General features: G+C 32.5%; 1 protein-coding gene across 4 annotated transcripts in view; it reads right to left on the minus strand.

Moving 5' to 3' along the window:
• The window catches only part of kcnj1a.1 (potassium inwardly rectifying channel subfamily J member 1a, tandem duplicate 1), a 146,519-nt gene that overhangs the window by 118,370 nt on the left and 8,383 nt on the right, over nt 1–19,766 (minus strand). The gene's annotated exons all lie outside the window — the stretch shown is intronic.

Consider the following 19,766-nt stretch of genomic DNA (forward strand, 5'->3'; position numbering starts at 1 on the left):
CATTGTATATTTTACAGTAAACACAAACAATGCTGTAAATGCATATCAAGCAATCTATAGTAAACAGTGCTGTAGATATAAATACAGTATTTGTGCTGTAATTAATTTACAGTAAGCTACTGGTGAATTGCTTGACTATAGCTACACCGTTAATGATTTTTGTAAATTACACAGTATTTAACTGTAATATGAACTGTATTTTACTGTAGGACATTCATGCACTATGGTACTGAATGTTAATGTTGCATTGTGAAAATAACTGTATATTTTGCAGTAAAGACATACAATACAGTAAATGTACATGCAGCACAATAAATGGTGTTGAAATGTATTTACAGTATTTAGCTGTAATTAATTTACAGAAAGTTACTGGTGAACTACAGCACTACAACTACATAGGTAACGATTTTGGTAAATTATACAGAATTTTACTGTAATCTAAACTGTATTTTACCGTAGGGCAATTATGCGGTATGTTACTGTATTTTAAAGTTGCACTGTGAAAAAACTCTATTTTACAGTAGTTATACATACAAACCTGTAAATATATACACAGCAAGATAAATGCTACTGTAGATGTAAATACAGTATTTGTGCTGTAATTAATTTACAGTAGGTTACTGGCGAACTGCTGCACTACAACTACATAGGAAATTATTTTGGTAAATTATACAGCATTTTACTGTAATATGAACTGTATTTTACTGTAGGGCAGTTATGCAGTATGTTACTTTATTTTAAAGTTGCATTGTGAAAAATACTGTACCTTTTACAGTAAATATGTACATCCAATATATACAGCAGGATAAATGCTGCTGTAAATGTAAATTTACAGTATTTTTGCTGTAGCTGATTTACAGTAAGTTACTGGCAAACTGCTGCACTACAACCACATAGGTAACGATTTTGGTAAATTATACAGAATTTTACTGTAATCTAAACTGTATTTTACCGTAGGGCAATTATGCGGTATGTTAATGTATTTTAAAGTTGCACTGTGAAATAACTATTTTACAGTAAAGTTAAACATACAAACCTGTAAATAGATATACAGCAAGATAAATGCTGCTGTAGATGTAAATACAGTATTTATGCTGTAATTAATTTACAGTAAGTTACTGGCAAACTGCTGCACTACAACTACATACAGTAGGTAACAGTTTTGGTAAATTATACAGTATTTTACTGTAATCTGAACTGTATTTTACCGTAGGGCAGTTATGCGGTATGTTACTGTATTTTAAAGTTGCACTGTGAAAAAAACTATATTTTACAGTAAAGATATATATACACAAATCTGTAAATACATACACAGCAAGATAAATGCTGCTGTAGCTGTAAATACAGTATTTGTGCTGTAATTAATTTACAGTAAGTTACTGGTGAACTGCTGCACTACAATTACATAGATAACAATTTTGGTAAATTATACAGCATTTAATATGAACTGTATTTTACAACAGGACAGTTATATTATAAAGTGTGTAGTATGCAAATGTATGTATGCAAAAAGGTTTTGTTAAATTAGTTACATCAATAATTAAACTGTAACAAGGACACCTTAAAATAAAGTGTAAATGAAAATAATATTAACAACAACAATAATAATAAAAATAATGAAATATATTGTATGTTTTGATGCACATCGTGTTCAACTTTTATTTTTTTCCCAGAGTAATTATGTTTAATAAAAACACAGATTAATTATGATTGTTAATAAAAACATATGTTTGTTATTAAAATGCTGAAGTATTAATTTGTTCAATTAATTTCATAGAAGTTAAAATGTTCAACTCAAAGTTAAGAGTCTATATTTTTTGTCTTTTATTTATAGAGATTTTTGTATAGAGCAGAGTTGAGTCAGAATTGAGGTTTAGTAGATAGAAGGTATTGTTAGGTCAGTGTAAACACAACAGAAGTGTGTGGCGGTTTCCCATATAAATGTGTGTGTGTGTGTACGTGTGTGTGTGTGTGAGAGAAAGATAGAGACTATTATAAACAGAAAAGTTGTGGACCGCCAGATGCAGTTTGGGCCCAGAGAGCATGAGTCAGAATGTTTATGAGTGTGTGTAATGTGTGTGTGTGTGGGTGTTTGGGTGTGTGTGTATGTGCGTATGTGTGTGTGTCTAGTGTGCATGTGGGCATTTGAGTGTGTGTGTGTGTGTGTGTGTGTGTGTGACTACTCTGGTTCAGGCTCTTGCTGTATATTGTGTGTGTTGTTTTGGAGTAGATGTGGGAGTGGGTTACGCAGACCAGTACAGCACAGCTAAAGGGACTAAAGAGCCTTATTTATGAATAAAAATATCTCTGTAAAAGGCCTCTCTCGTCGAGTGCTCCCTTATTTCCTCTCGATCTATATTTAAGTGTCCATGAAATCTCAGAGGAGCAGAGTGACATTTAAATGATCGCCGCCATTCCATGTGTTAGAAAGCATGTCAGTAAACATGTAGTTGTGCAATTAACTTAAGTCTAAGCTAATAGGATTCCGGGATATCCACTGCTGGAAAACGGTAAATTAATAGTTCACCCAGATGAAGAAGAAAAACATATTAGAAATTTATAGTAGATTTATAGTAAATACTATTTCTTATCCAAACTATAGTAGAATGTGTTATACTGTAAAGTATTTTATTATATTTATTATATATAGTAGTCTATAAATGTAGTATTGGTCATTTATTAAAAGTGTAACAGATGAATTACCATGACATTACAGCGTTTAAATAACGTTTTTTTTTATTCATTTATTTATATGAGGGGAAACAAAATACAAAAGTACTGTGTTAAAAAATTTCTAAACTGAAGTGACCTTGGGTTCGGCAGCAGGACAATGATATAAAGCATGTCCAATTTGAAGAAAAACTAATTGAAGACTTTGGAGTGGCCAAGTCAAAGTCCTGACCTGAATCCAATGGAGATGCTGTGGCATGGCCTCAAAAAGGCAGTTCATGCTTTAAAAAACTCTCCAATGCAGCCCTCCAAACAAAATGAAGACTTTGGGAGTGGCCTAGTCAAAGTCCTGATCTGAATCATATTGAGATGCTGTGGCATAGCCTTAAAAAGACAGTTCATACATTAAAAAAAAAACTATCCAATGCAGCCCTCCAAACAAAATGAAGACTTTGTAGTGGCCAAGTCAAAGTCCTGAACTTAATCCTATTGAGATGCTGTGGCATCGCCCTAAAAGACAGTTCATGCTTTAAAAAACCTCCAATGCAGCTTGATTACAATTGTTGCATCCAAGAGTGGCCCAACCAGTTATAGGTTTGAGTAGTTTTGTATTTTGTTAATGTTAAAAACTTTCATTTGAAACCTGCATTGTGTGCTTATGTTATCAAACATGCACAATTATTTACATAAAAATTAACAGTATTTTTTCCATCATTCAGACATGTGGAGAATGTTATATTTTATTTAATGTACAGTATATTTCAATGTGATTGGAGTGTACATATGAATATGCCTTTTTATTCAGACTTCACATGTTGTATAAATGTTAATTGAAGAAAAAAAACAACAACAAAAAAAAAGATATGATGTAACAATAAATGACCATAAACAGGACAGAATGTTCAGGCATGCCTGTATTTTCAACATCACAGTAATGCAGGCGTCAGAAACAGCATTTTTTCTGTGTGATAGACAGACTAATTAAATGTTATGTAATGGTTACACATCTTTTAAGCTCTTCACAAGGTCTCGACTGATAAAAATACACATCATGAAATACACAAAAAAACTTATATTTTAAGGTTTTATCAAACCAGGAATATTGTTTTATTTTTTCTGTGTCAAATAAACTGAACTACAGGTGTAAACACACCCTAATTCTCACAGGCGAGTTCACGAGAGTTTCTCGAGACAATAGCTTTTTGTTTCAAGAATGAAATCATGCCGATCGCTGTTTACATGAACACTAAATACAGTGATCAAGTTTGCAGTCATGTGTCACTGTAAGTTTCCAATTAACCTCCACCAAAGACTACTTTGGATCACAAATTTAAAATAAAATAAAACAAAACATTAACACAAACAAACACACAAACAAACAACCAAAAAGTCATCCCGTGGAATTTGTATTGCTTTTCAAATATTTATTAATCATTTAATAAAAAATAATCTTAAAAACAATCATTAAAAAAATAATAAAAATAAATCATCCTGTGGAATTGTATTGTTTTTCAAATATTTATTAATTATTTAATAATAATAATAATAAAAATAATAATAAATTCATAAAAAAATAACATAAATAAAAAAATAAATAGTCATTCTGTGGATGTATGAATAAATAAATAAATAAATAAAAAGTCATCCTGTGAAATGTGTGTTGTTTGTCAAATATGTATTAATCATTTAATGAAAAAATAGAACAATAACAAATAAATTCATTAATTTAAAAACTAAAATAAATTAAAATAATTAAATAAAAAAAAAGTTGTCAACTGTGTTCTTTTTCAGATATTAAACTACATTTAATTAAATAAATAAATTCATAAAGAAATAAATAACTAAAAAGTCATCCTCTGGAATTTGTGTCATTTTTCAGATATTTAATTACGTTCTATTTTAAAAACAATATAATAATAATAAAAATTAATGAAGTCATCAAATTTGTATTCTCTTTCAGATTTTGAATAAACATTTAATTTAAAAAATAAAATATTAATATTAAAGAAATTCATTAAGATTAAAATAATAATAATAAATAAAATAAATAAATAAATAAGTCATCCTGTGTATTCTTATTCAGATATTAAACAATATAAAAAAAATTAATAAAATAAATTATTAATAAATAAATAATGTTAGCCAAATTAAAGAATTAATACTTTCACCATTACAGGGATTACACTACACATATGCATGTTTTACAATGCGTTTGCTCCGCTGTTTTGTCCATTAATTCCGTCCTATCGTGCACATTTTTAACATCATATTATCTGTTCAAACTAAATCACATCTTTTAAAAATGTGCATACTGGAATTTATTCGATAAATTTGTTCCTATCAAAGTAAAGAAATATGCTCATTTCTTATCGGATAAAATATTTATCCCACTTTTTTAATGCACATTTTAAAAATCCTGCTATACAAATATATAATTTCTTTTAATTAGACATATGGAAACACAGCTAATGTCAGAGTTTGCATGAAAACAGTGCTCCACATTTATTATCCTTCCATGGGCTCTTCAGATGGATCTACAGTGCAGATCAGCTCTATTTTTAAACACAGGTTTCTGCGGGGTTATTATTTGTGCTGATGGACACCTTGTGTGCTCATATTTGATGAATGAACAAAGAGAAGGAAAGGAAAAAGAGCTTGTTAATAATAGACGGTTGTGTTGTGCTGCCAGGCCTTTTGTCTCTGTGTTCACAGTTTTTTTTTTCTCTTTTTTTTTTTTTTTTTTTTACAGCATGATCTAATCTCTACTGTGGTTTCTGAATTATGCAATACCATATGCCTTATCCAAGACAGTGATTACAGAGCAGAAGACATTTCAGCCTTCGCTACTACAAGCACTGAACTCAAATGTAAGAAATATGAGAGATTTCCTCTACTATGTAAGAAAAAGGTCCACTTTAGATACTTTTAAAATGTGTTTTATTTTTATTTATTTTTTTGGTATAAATTAGTTCTCTAAGTTCTTGTGAGTAAAGAAATAGCACACAAATTCCCTTAAATGTCAGCTCTATTAGAAACAGCCTCTTTAATTTCATTCAATTTAATTACATTTTTATGTAATTTGTATTCAAATTAATCTAATTTATATTGTTAATTTTATTTTAAAGTGTATTTAATTTAACTTTATTAAAACAAATTAAAATTAATGTAATTTAATTTGTATTTAATTGTATGTCGTTTTTTTATTTAAAGTTAATTTAATTATTGATTTAATTTAAATAGTTTTTTTCTTAAATTTTTTATTATTTCAATTAAATAACTATTTTATATTTTATAAAATTTTTGTTTTATATATTTATTTTATTAAAATTTTATTTAACTTATTTTAAAGAGATTCATTTAAATGTAATTATAAATTTTATTTATTTCGTTTTATTTTAAATTGTATTTATTTTCACTTAAATAAAATGCAATAAATCTAAATTAAATTAACTTAATTTTGTTTCAATTATTTAAATTAAATTTTATTTTGTTTAATTTTATTTCAAATTGTATTTTTTTCAAAATCTATTGTAATTGTTTAAAAATATATATTTATTTTATATTGTATACAATTTTTATTTTGTTTAAATTGTATTTAACTTTTAATTAAATTAAATTAAATTAAATTAAATTAAATTAAATTAAATTGTATTTTATTTTATTTTATTTTATTTCATTTTATGTTGTAACCCGTCTGTGTCTGGCTTCTGCTTGGTAATTAAAAAAATATATAGGAATATCCAACAACATTCAAGAACAAGATCAAGAGAGTCAAGATTTTACATTATTAAAATTTTACATTACATTATTTTACACTATACATTTATTTTTATGCCAAAAAACATTAGAATATTAAGTTAAGATCATCTTCCAAGACTCAGTAAATGTCCCACTGTAAATGTCAAAACTCATATTTGGTTAGTAATGTGCATTACAAAGAACTTGATTTATACAAGTCAGGTGTTATTCAGGTGTTGTATAAATATCAACTTCAAAACACTGACCTGTATGACTGGTTTTGTGGTCCAGAGTCACATATTACATGTAAAATGATACTAAATATTTGTAAATTGTACATTATTCCAAGGATTAAAAACTGGAAACTACTACAGTAAGTCTTATTACCTAATCTAAATAAACACACATCAGAGAGAAGATCTGAAAGTCAATGTTTACATGTTTAGTGCAGAAGTGAAATTGTACCAAAACACAGACTGATATGAGATATGAGATTGAATACAAAAACACAATAGAGTTTGAGTGTCACTTAATGGCAAACATCGAGCAAACGTCAATTTTTGTGATATCAACTTCAAATTTGGAACTTACGATGGTTAGATGTGCATGTGTTTAACAAAACTCTACAGTTTAACAAGGTGACTTTTATTGACATATTAGTCATTTGAAATAACATAAGAAATAATATAAAGAGAAATACACACACTAGCCACTTTATTAGGTACACATTATTAGTACCAGGACCCTCTTTTGCCTTCAGAACTGTCTTAATCCTTCATGGCGTAGATTCAACAAGATCATCTTGACCATGTCAACATGCCTAAATGCACTGAGTTGCTGCCATGTGATTGGCTGAACAGGAATGTGCGTCAATGAGCAGTTGGACAGGTGTACCTAATAAAATGGCCAGTGAGTGTGTAAGTCTGTAAAATAACAAAAATCTACAGAAAGTTTTTATTACAATGTTTTTGTAGCATAATATTCAACACCAACCCAGACAATATATCACAGTACACTATTAAAAATGTTAATAAAAGTCACTTTTTCAAACTTTTCAAGGTTAAAAGTTGTTGGAAGACAGATCAAGCTCCCATAATGCAATTCAAAACCATAAATAAATAGGGAAACATAAAAACATGCATCACAAAATATGGAAAACTGCTCATTTAAAGATATTTTCACAGTGTAGCAGCATGTCTGAAGAAGAAAACATTATACTGTAGCATTAAATCATGGTTGCCTGAAAATAAGCACTGTTTCACAGTTACAAAACCCATCTCAAACTTATCACGACCTCACGCCCAAAGCAGAGCCAGAGCTTTAATAACTTTATTACTCTTTCGACAGGAGGCCTGCAGTCAGAAAGAGTGTTGCTGTCAGAAAAGGGAAGGAGAGAAACAGAGAAGATTGTGTTTCAATCCGTCTTGTTGCCTTTCTGCGCATGAAATCTTTCACTTGGCGGTCAGACTGAGACTAGTTAAAGTTTAATTACTACATCAATAGATGGATGTGAGGAACTGCACTGCTCTCCATCTAACACTCCTTTACTTCAGCTGGACATGGACAAACTGATGTCTGATGTCAAACACTCTGGACGAGAGATTTCATCTATTCACCTTTAATTACTGCATTGTGATCAAATGCCTGATCAGAGAAAGCAACTCAGGGCGGACTGAGTATGTATTATGGTAGGAAAAATAAAATAAAATAAAATAAAATTAAATTAAATTAAATTAAAATAGGATTTAGAGATGTTAAATGGATTATTATTATTATTATTATTATTATTATTAATAATATTATTATTATTATAGCTATTATTACTAGGAAATAATACTGGATTTTTATCTAAAATGATCAGAGAAAGCGCCTCAGGGAGGACTAAGTAAGTTTATGGTAAGAAATTACATTTTAAATAATATAAAATAAATAAAACTTAAAATAAAAATACAAATAAAATAGGATATAAAGGGATGATAAAATGATGATGATGATTATTATTATTATTAGGAAAAATTACTGAATTTATAAAAAAATGATCAGAGAAAGTACAACAGGGATGACTTTTAAATGAAATTAAAATAAAATAGGATGTAAAGGGATGTTAAAGGGTTTATTCTTATTATTATTATTACTAGGAAAAATTACTGGATTTTGATCAAAATGCCTGATCAGAAAAAGCAACTCAGTGAGGATAGGAAATGACATTTTAAAATAAGATGAAACAAACAAATTAAAATAAATAAATAAATTAAAAAAAAATAGGATGTAAAGGGATGTTAAATGCATTATTATTATTAGGAAATAATACTGGATTTTCATCAAAATGATCAGAGAAAGCGCCTCAGGGAGAACTTTTATAGTAAAAAATCAAATGAAACAAAATAAAAAGCATGTAAAGGGATGTTGAAGTGGGCTGTTATTATTATTACTATAGGAAAAATTACTGGATTTTGATCAAAATGCCTGATCAGAGAAAGCAGCTCCAGCAGGACTGTAATTACAGTAAGAAATGACATATATAATAATCATTATTAGGATGATTAGATTCTCTCAACTTTGAGTTATTTTCACTTAATAAAATAAATTAAAATATACAAAAATGTAAAGAGATGTTAAAGGGGTTATTGTTTTTACTAAAAAAATAAATAAATAAAAATATAAAAACAGAATGAGAAAGAGATTAATAATATTATTATTATTATTAGGAAAAATTACTGGGTTTTCATCAAATGCCTATCCAAAGAAAACAACTCAGGGAGAACTGTTATTATAGTAAAATAAAATAAATATAAAATAAAACAAAACACTTTAGTTCATTCACATTAATAACAAAGAAACCCTTAATTGTCAAATTAAAATTTAAGAAAATAAAAAATAAAATTATAAATAAACAAAAGAAATATAAAATACACATAGAAAAGTAAATAGAAAAAAGAAAATTTAAAAAGAAAAAAGATATAAATAAAATGTTTAAAAATCCTTGATTTTCCTTTGGCTTAATCTCGTTATTAATCAGGGGTCGCCACAGCGGAATCAACCGCCAACTTATCCAGCATATGATTTACACAGCAGATACCCTTTCAGCTGCAACCCATCACTGGGAAACACCCATACACTCTTGCATTCATTATGGCTAATTTAGTTAATCAATTCCCCTAGAGCGCATGTCTTTGGACTGTGGGGGAAACCAGAGCACCTGGAGGAAACCCACGCCAACACGGGAGAACATGCAAACTCCACAAATGACAACTGAACCAGCTGAGGCTCAAACCAGCAACCTTCTTGCTGTGGAGCAACGGTGCTAACCACTAAGCCACCGTGTCACCTAAATTAAAAAATGTAAAATATAAAAATAAAACGTAATAAATAAGAAGGGAAGGTAAAAGGATGATCATTATTTTTACTAGGAAAAAGTTCTCTAAACTTGAACTGTAACTTTAATAACAAAGAAATCCTTAGGTGTTCAAAAATAAAATTCAATATATTAAAAATAACAAATTGCAGAAATTAACTATCGTAAAACAGATATTAAAAACAATAAATAGTGAATATTTCTATTTTATATCATAAATTCAAGGTAAAATAGTTTAAAAATTGAACTAAAACTGAAATAAACACTAATTAACATGAGTTTTTTTCTGAAATTAATCATTTTAACATAAAAGCATAAAATATTAAAAAGTAGAAACTAGACTCTGCAGCTTCAACATCTCTGTTCTCATCATCCAGCACAGAGAATCTGCAGAAACAGCTCTGAGTCTGCAGTGTTTGGATGAGATGAGCTGCGTGTTTGGCTGGAAATGAACAATCCTTCTCCACCAAACACCATCACAAAAACCCATCTTTTCCACATTCATCTTTTCCATTCCCCTCTCACTCCCGCTGCCCAGTGACTTAGAGCCGAGTGTTTGGAAAGTAAGCAGAATATTTTCTCGGACAGTAATGAAATGCATTAGTTTTTATCTAGTTGGTGAAAAAAAAATGGAGACCGTGGTTTTGTAGCAGAATTACAAAAGTGCCAAAAGAAAAGACAAGAAGTGACAAAACACCCTGATGGCAGTTCAAAATGTGTGTGCACGTTTTATATATATATATATATATATATATATATATATATATATATATATATATATATATATATATATATATATATATATATATATATATATATATATATATATATATATACACATATATACAGTTGAAGTGAGAATTATTAGCCCCACTGTATTATTAGCGCCCCTGTTTATGTTTTTCCCCAATTTCTGTTTAATGGAGGGAAGATTGTTTCAGCACATTTCTAAGCATAATAGTTTTAAAAACCTATTTCTAATAACTGATTTATTTTATCTTTGACATGACAGTAAATAAAATGTACTTGATATTTTTCAAGACACTTCTATACAGCTTAAAGTGACATTTAAAGGCTTAACTAGGTTAATAAGGTGAACTAGGCAGGTTAGTGTAGGCAAGTTATTGTATAACGATGGTTTGTTCTGTAGACTATCGAAAAAAAAATAGCTTAAAGGGGCTAAAAATATTGTCCCAAAAATGACTGTTAAAAAATTAAAAACTGTTTTTATTCTAGCCGAAATAAAACAAATAAGACTTTCTCCAGAAGAAAAAATATTATCAGACATACTGTGAAAATGTCCTTGCTCTGTTAGACATCATTTAGGAAATATTTAAAATAGAAAAAAAAAAAATCAAAACGGGGCTAATAATTCTGACTTCAACTGTGTGTATATATATATATATATATATATATATATATATATATATATATATATATATATATATATATATATATATATATATATATATATATATATAAATATAGTTGAAAGCAGAAGTTTCCATACACTGTATAAAAAGGCTCATAACCATTTAAATAAAGTCAGATGTTAATGTGACTAAACTGTTTCTCCTTTAGGTGAGTTAGGATCATCACATGTGTTTCTGTTCTGCTTAATAGCTGAATAATGAGAGATATATTGTTTGAGAAATTGTTATAACTTTTCTTGAAAGTCAAGTTTACACACAATAAGATTATTCTGCCTCTGAATAAGCTCAGGTGATGGTGTCGAGGTTTTGGAAGTTTCTGATTGGCTAATTGACAACATGTTAATTTAATTGGAGGCACAACTGTAGACTAGTATTTAAGGAAAAGCTCAAACACACTGCTTCCTTGTGTGACAACATGGGAAAATCAACAAGCCAGAATCAACAACAAAGCCAGATTACAATTAGCTAAATGACACTGGGAAAAGACTCATGTTTGGAGACATGTGCTGTGCTCTGATGGAGCTAAGATTGAACTGTTTGGTCATAATGAGCAGTGTTACATTTAGAGGACAAAGGGGAAAGCTTACGAGCCTAGCAACACCATCCCAACTGTGCAGTATGGGGGCGGCAGCATCATGTTGTGGGGCTGTTTTGCTGCAGGAGGGACTAGTCCACTTCACAGCATAGATGGCATCATGGAGAAAGAACATTATGGAGAAATACTGAAGCAACATCTCAAGACATCAGCCAGGACAATACAACTTGGCCACAAACGGCTCTTCCATACAGACCATGACCCTAAACACACTGCCAAATGAGTTCAAATGTGCTTTAAGGACAACAGAGTGAATGTTATGGAGTGGCCATCACAAAGCCCTGATCTCAATCCTATAGAAAACGTGTGGGCGGAGTTGAAAAAGCTTGTGCGAGCAAGACAGCCAACAAATCTGACTCAGTTACAGCAATTCTGTCAGGAGGAATGGGCCAAAATTCCTGCAAACTATTGTGAGAAGCTTGTGGAAGGAGACCCAAAACATTTGACCAAAGTTATACAGCTTAAAAGCAAAGCTAAAAAAAATAGCAAGGAAATGTGTGTAAACTTTTGACTGTCTAGAAATTAATAAAAATTCTCAAAAAAAAAATCTCTCATTATTCTGGCATTCAGAAAATGTAAATCATTTAGGTGATCCTAACAGACCTAAAATAGTAAACATTTAGTATGATTTACCATCAGCCATAAAAAAAAATGGTCATGTTTTGTATAATGTTCCTTTTTTAGAGTGTATGTAAAGTTCTGGTTTCAACTGTATGTGTGTGTGTGTGTGTGTGTGTGTGTGTGTGTGTATATATATATATATATATATATATATATATATATATATATATATATATATATATATATATATATATATATATATATATTTATTTATTTATTATGTATGTGTTTATTTATTTATTTATTTATTTATAAGATAAGAGAAACATGTCATGTTAAATGGTAAAATAAAAGACAAACATTTTTGTTTTCTTTTGTGTATTAACTTGCACATTAAAATGTACAAAATAAATAAATAAATTAATTAATTAATAAAAGATGTGAGGTGGAGCTGTAGAATGGGTCGGAAACAAAGCCTGAAGACAATACTTTAAACTCTATATAACTCTCGGACAACACCTATTCCTCCTGACACGTCCAACACAAAGGTCAACAGGTGGTGAATGTGTTGAATGGGATACCTCTGTGCATTCTCAGAAATAAAGACACAAAAGCGGTCACTGGGGCGGGACCATTACACAATCTACACAAGTGTGCTTAAAAGAGTAGGGGGATACAGCAACTGCAGCACGGGTCAGTTGACCACCTCTCAGTCAGGAACTACTGTATTAACAACTTCAGTTGACATTGGAAAAACATTTGAGGTAAGAAATGATTATCTTTTGTTGATTCTTGCATGTATTTTTGTGATACAATAGATGATTTGTCATTAAAATATTCCGCGTAGCTTTTTTTATGCTACTGTAGTTGTTGTTTTAGCAGTAAAGTGAGCTAATTCGTGGCTCTGGGACCTTACAATACAACAATATTCTTAGTTAGTTGTAAGTTAACACCGACAAAACATTCTACTAGCAACCCTGAATTAATTTAGCTGCATTAATATGTTATAATGTCAGCATAGTCAGCTAAAGTATAGCCGAAAGTAGCTGGAGTTAATAGTTTGACCTGTCCGCTGTGGGCCTGCGAAGCCTGCACATGCAAATTGTTGATGCTAACAAAAGCCAAGTAACACAAAGACACACACCAGGTAAACTGACAGGCCAACGCTGAATAACAAGCATTGCATTATTCCTTATTTTAATTAAGGTTACATCTCACCACAGAGTGTGTTACAATCCAAGTTTATTACAGTTACCGAAAACAAACGAAAAAAAACAAGAATTAATTTTAATTTTAATTACATTTTAATTGAATTTCAATTGATTTAATTATTTATAATTTTAGGAAATTTCAAATTTAATTTCATTGTTTGGGCACTGTAGGCACCTTGTGTGATTTCTCTGTATTGTTCGTATTCCCATTCCTCCACTTGCATTGCTTCCCAGCAAACAAATCGGTGAAGAAGTCTCTCACGGGATCTCCGAGCTGCCTGTGACCGCGGAGCTGATGGTGAGATTGGATGTGTCACTTATTATTCACTATTCAGAATGGATGAGTTACAATGGACTGGAATTCAATAGGATGCAATCATAGCTCTAGAATATAGCCGTAAGAGCTGGATTTCTACAGTAAACGCCTCTTGTGCTGAAGTGTGTGTGTGTGTGTGTGAGAGAGAGAGTTCGCATGAGTGCATGTGTGTGCGCGGGTGTAAGTGTGTGTGTACAGGTTTATGTGGTTTACAGGGACACAAAGTTGTATAATGACATGGGTATGACTATGAGTTATATATTAAAGTCACCATGTCCCTATAATTCAAAACGTTTAAAAATCTTACGTAATGTCTTTCGGATGTAAACATTTGTGGCTTGGTTTTAGGAGTAAAGGTGGGATAAAGCCACTTAATAAGTGTTTTACCCAGCCTGATCTCACGAGAAAACGCAAGTATTTTATGTTTTGCCAGTTTAGTGGCTAATTCGTACGAGTTCAGTCGTACGAAATAGTACGATTTAAAAAAAAAGAGGCGTGGCACCTAACCCCACCCCTAAACCCAACCGTCATTGGGGGATGAGCAAGTCGTACTAAATTGTACGAATTAGATCATACGAATTCATACGAATTAGCCACTAAATCAAAGTTACGAATTGTCGTGAGATTGTGTTGGTTTTACCATGTATTACAATACGTTACACCTATAGATTGTCCCTGTAAACCATGTTTACAAGTATGTGTGTGTTTGAGAAAGCGTGTGATTGCCTCTCTCTCTCTCTCTAACAAAGTGGGCATGACTGAGTTACACTATATTAAGGTCCTCGTGTCCCTGCAATTCAAAACGCAAGTCGTGGCATGTGCACATAAAATCGTGATATTCGCGCGTAAATAGACGTGTGAGCATTGAGTTTACTTGCATCATTCACCCATCAAATTCGCTTCATTTGCATGTCAATTGTGAAGTGAATTTGACGTGCAAATGAAGCTAATTTAATACACGGTATGAGGTGAATTTGATGCACGAATGAAGCTAATTTAACCAGTGAACATTTTGAGTTTACTCTCTTCAATTACCATTAAATTGACTACACAGTTGATGTTAACTCGTGTCATGGACAGGGCTTCTGTCTGCCCGGCTAACATGGATTTTATTGAGAGAATAGTTGTGTTTATGTGCTTTATGAAGGCTGAAAAACAGCGTAGATTAGTTTGGAGCCGTGTCCGAGTCCACTAAAGGCTTTCAGAGGTGCACCAGCTCTGTGAGCTCATCAACTCCTCCAGAAACTGTACCTGGATGATGGAGGATTTCAGCAGTGCTTTTGACTGAGCCCAGCCCAGTTTGATGAAGTGTTGTCTGGTGTCTGCAAGAGGATTTCCCCTCGGGACACCGACAACAAGTGCTATGCTTTAATCACGTCTCTACAAGAGCTAGCTTCTGATTGGTTGACATGAGGTGAACGTCGGCTCTCGGTCCTGCCCACACTCGTCAGCAATACCAAGCTGACCAATCACTGAGCTTGCGCTATGCATCATGTAATCTTTATGTCTTTTGGAATTATAAATTTGTGGCTTGGTTTTAAGGGTACAGCCACATTAGCATAATAAGCAAATTAAAACATACATTAATTCACTACATTACATTAATACATTACACCTATGCCGTTTTTTTAATACGTTACACCTATATAGTGTCCCCATAAACCATGTATACAAGTATGTGTATGAGAGAGAAAGCGTTAGTGTGCCTGCCTCTAAGTGAGTATGTGTGTGTGTGGTGTGTGTGTGTGTGTGTGTGTGTGTGTGTGTGTGTGTGCGTGTCTGACTGTGAGAATCAGCCCATGAGCTCAGGGATTTTTGTCCGGCAGCTGTATTTCAGTTTCTTTCTCCCTCAGGATCTGCTTCGGTCCTCAGAGAGTTGCTCTTTTTTTCTCTGTGTCCTTTTGATGCTCAGAAAACCTCCGGCACTCGTATTCCTAGAACTCCAGCCACAGAGAGAAAAGAGCAGCACAGGTACAACAAAACATGAAGAGATGGATAGATAGATAGATAGATAGATAGATAGATAGATAGATAGATAGATAGATAGATAGATAGATAGATAGATAGATAGATAGATAGATAGATAGATAGACAGACAGACAGACAGACAGACAGACAGACAGACAGACAGACAGACAGACAGACAGACAGACCAACCGAAAAATAGACTAGACAGACAGACAGAAAAGGAGACCAGACGGACAGACAGACAGAAAAATTGGCCAAACAGACAGATGGACCGAAAATGAGATCAGACAGACAGAAAGACAAACAAAAGAGACGAGACGAACCGATAGACGGACTGAAAAAGAGACCAGACAGACCAAAAAAAGAGACAGACAAACAAAAAAACAGACAAGATGGACAGATAGACAGACAGACAGACAGAAAAAGAGACCAGATGGACAGAAAAAAAAGAGACCAGATGGGCAGATAGACAGATAGAAAAGGAGACCAGACAGACAGACAGAAAGACAAAAAATGAGACTAGATAGACTAAAAAAGAGATCAGATGGACAGACAGACAGAAAAATAAACCAGACAGACAGATGGACCGAAAATGAGACTAGACAGACAAACAGACAGACAGACAGAAATAGAGACCAGACGGACAGACAGACAGACTGAAAAAGAGACCAGATGAACCGATAGACGGACTGAAAAAGAGATTAGATAAACAGAAAAACAGACCAGAAGAACCAAAAGACGGACTGAAAAAGAGAGCGGATAGACAGACAGAAAAAGGAGACCAGACAGACAGACAGAAAGACAGAAAAAGAGACCAGACGGACAGACAGAAAAAGAGACCAGATGGACAGATAGACGGACTGAAAAAGAGACCAGACGGAGAGAGACAGACAGACTGAAAAAGAGACCAGATGAACCGATAGACGGACTGAAAAAGAGATTAGATAAACAAAAAAAAAAAACCAGAAGAACCAAAGACGGACTGAAAAAGAGACCGGATAGACAGACAGAAAAAGGAGACCAGACAGACAGACAGAAAGACAGAAAAAGAGACCAGACGGACAGACAGAAAAAGAGACCAGATGGACAGACAGACAGACAAACAAAAGAGACCAGACGGACAGATAGACGGACTGAAAAAGAGACCAGACGGACAGATAGACGGACTGAAAAAGAGACCAGACGGAGAGAGACAGACAGAAAAAAAGACCAGATGGACAGACAGACAAAAAAAAAAAAAAGAGACCAGAAAGACTGAAAAAGAGATCAGACAGACAGACAGACAGACAGACAGAAAAAGAAACCAGACGGACAGACAGACAGACAGAAAAAGAAACCAGACAGACAGACAGACAGACAGAAAAAGAAACCAGACGGACAGACAGAGAAAAAGAAACCAGAAAGACAGACAGACCAACCAAAAAAAAAGAGACAAGACAGACAGACAGACAAAAAAAGAGACCAGATGGACTGAAAAATAAACCAGATAGACAGATAAACTGTAAATGAGACAAGACAGACAGACATAAAAATAAACCAGACGGACAGATAGACAGACATACAGAAAAAGACTAGACGGACAGAAAAAGACCAGACAGACAGATAGAAAAAGAGACTAGACAGACAGATAGAATTTATTCTACAATTTATTTTAAGTCAAAATGAGTCCGTTTAACATTAATGCTTTAGTTCATAAAACAATGTAAAGATTAAGTTAAGTTTGTATCTGCCTTTTTATTTGGCAACTATTTTAACAACTGACTTTAAAGCTCAAAGTCCTCACTTCAGCTTTCAAAATGTCAATTTCCCACAAAAACTGAACATGTGAAGAAAAATAAAATCAATTGCCTCTCTTTAAATCTCCCTTTCCATATAAAACTGTAAAACAACATGAGTAAAAACGTCCGAGTGCAGACGCCGAGTCATTCATGTGGAGTTGCATTATTTGTGAGTACAGAAAATGATTCCTCTGAAAACTTCACCGTGAACTCCATGAACTGCTTTGCACTTGCAGAAAGTGTGTTTGTTTGCATATTGGACATCAGTGTTGTTGTGGGATCGCCCACGATCAAGTGAAACGCTGGCAGTGCCACGACAGAAAGCGCCAGTCCATTTACTGTAAACACACTGCATTCAGCCAATGTGTTTGACCACACACAAGCACACTGAAGGAATGCGTTACGGATCGCCTCCATCAGAACACACACTCTCTGTTTACATCCCTCGCTTCCTTCTCCTTTTTAGGAGAAAGAAAAATCACAGAAAATCCTTAGTCAGTCAGTCATCGCACTTACATACTGTTATGCATTCATGATCTCATTAATATTGCTGCTGAAACAGATTTCAGCTGCTCTTCAGGTTTTTCGAATGTGGTCGTGTGACTCAATCGATTCCCAGAAGGCAGACGGTGAACATATTACAGCTGTAATTCTCCTGTTGCATCATACAGTAGACATGAACTGCAGAAGCTGGATTTCTATCTAATAGGAATACATGAATTTGACTCCGGCGACTGATTCTACACTGAAAACGGTGTTTGTTCAAACTACTTATTTAAAATGAGATGAAACAACACAATCAGGGCGGCACGGCCTCACAGCAAGAAGGTCACTGGTTCGAGTACCGGCTAGGCCAGATGGCATTTCTGTGTGGAGTTTGCATGTTCACGTGGGTTTCCTCCAGGTGCTCTGGTTTCCCCCAAAGTCCAAACACAAACTGAGACCCAATGAAAATTTTTTTCTTGGTAACACTTTACAATAAGCTTCATTAGTTAATGCATGTACAATCATGAACAACACTTGTTTAGCATTTATTAATCTAATTGAACATTTACTAATGCATTATTAACATTCAAGACCATGCTTGTTAACATTAATTAATGCACCATGAGTTAACATGAACTAACAATGAACTACTGTATTTTCATTAACTAACGTTTAATAACATGAATAAATACTGTAGTAAATGTATTGTTCATTGTTTGTTCATGTTAGTAAATGCATTACTTAATAATAAATAATGAACCTTATTGTAAAGTGTGACCTTTTTCATTTTTTTCTCTTTTTTTTCTGTGATTTTCTACATACTTTAGGTCAAAAAAATTCTACAATTTAGAGTTTTGACATTTTGTTTTAATTATTAATTTTACAGCATGTTCACTGTAGTGGACCACAGGACCATTTTAGTTCAGAACAACCGCCACTCAGACAACAAAACTGTACAGGATATGGCTGTACAGGGATATTAATCCAATAATAATGTAACAAAAAACATTTTTTTCCTTTTGTGTTGAAATTCCTGAAACAGTTTAGTCTGAAAAAGAGCCAAACTCAAAAAAAAAAGAAAAAAAAAGAAGCAACGTTAATCCAATAATATATATATAAGTGCTGTCAATCCATTAAAAAAAATTTACTAATTAATCGCACCTTTTTAAAAAAATTCGCATTTAAAATACTGAAACTTGTAATTTTGCCTATTTAAATGTAAAATTAATGTAAACGCAAGAAAAATATATTTAAATTCAAAATATTATTGTTGATAGAATTTTTGTTTAACTTGTAACACTGATTTCTTCATGTAAACAACATACCCACAATAAACCATCAAGATCCTGGCTTGACAGCCATATTTATTACAGAAATTAAAACACAGGCATGTTAATGACATTTAAATTTCAAAACAATCAATGCCAATAAAGAAAACAATGATTGAACGGCCTTCCATACTGGAGCGACTCCCCTCAGATTCAACACGCATGATCACGTTCACCAAATTTGCTAAGCGTCCTAAAGTATTACTGTATTTCACAAGGATTGACACAACAACGCGAAGCATACGCTTTCGTTGCGTTTAATGAGGAAACACGTTAAACTTGGAGGGCTCATGCTGAAAGGCAGAGTAATGCCCTGTCTTTGACAGC

This window comes from Danio rerio, chromosome 18 (genome assembly GCF_049306965.1).
Source record: "Danio rerio strain Tuebingen ecotype United States chromosome 18, GRCz12tu, whole genome shotgun sequence".
Classification (NCBI taxonomy): Eukaryota; Metazoa; Chordata; class Actinopteri; order Cypriniformes; family Danionidae; genus Danio; species Danio rerio.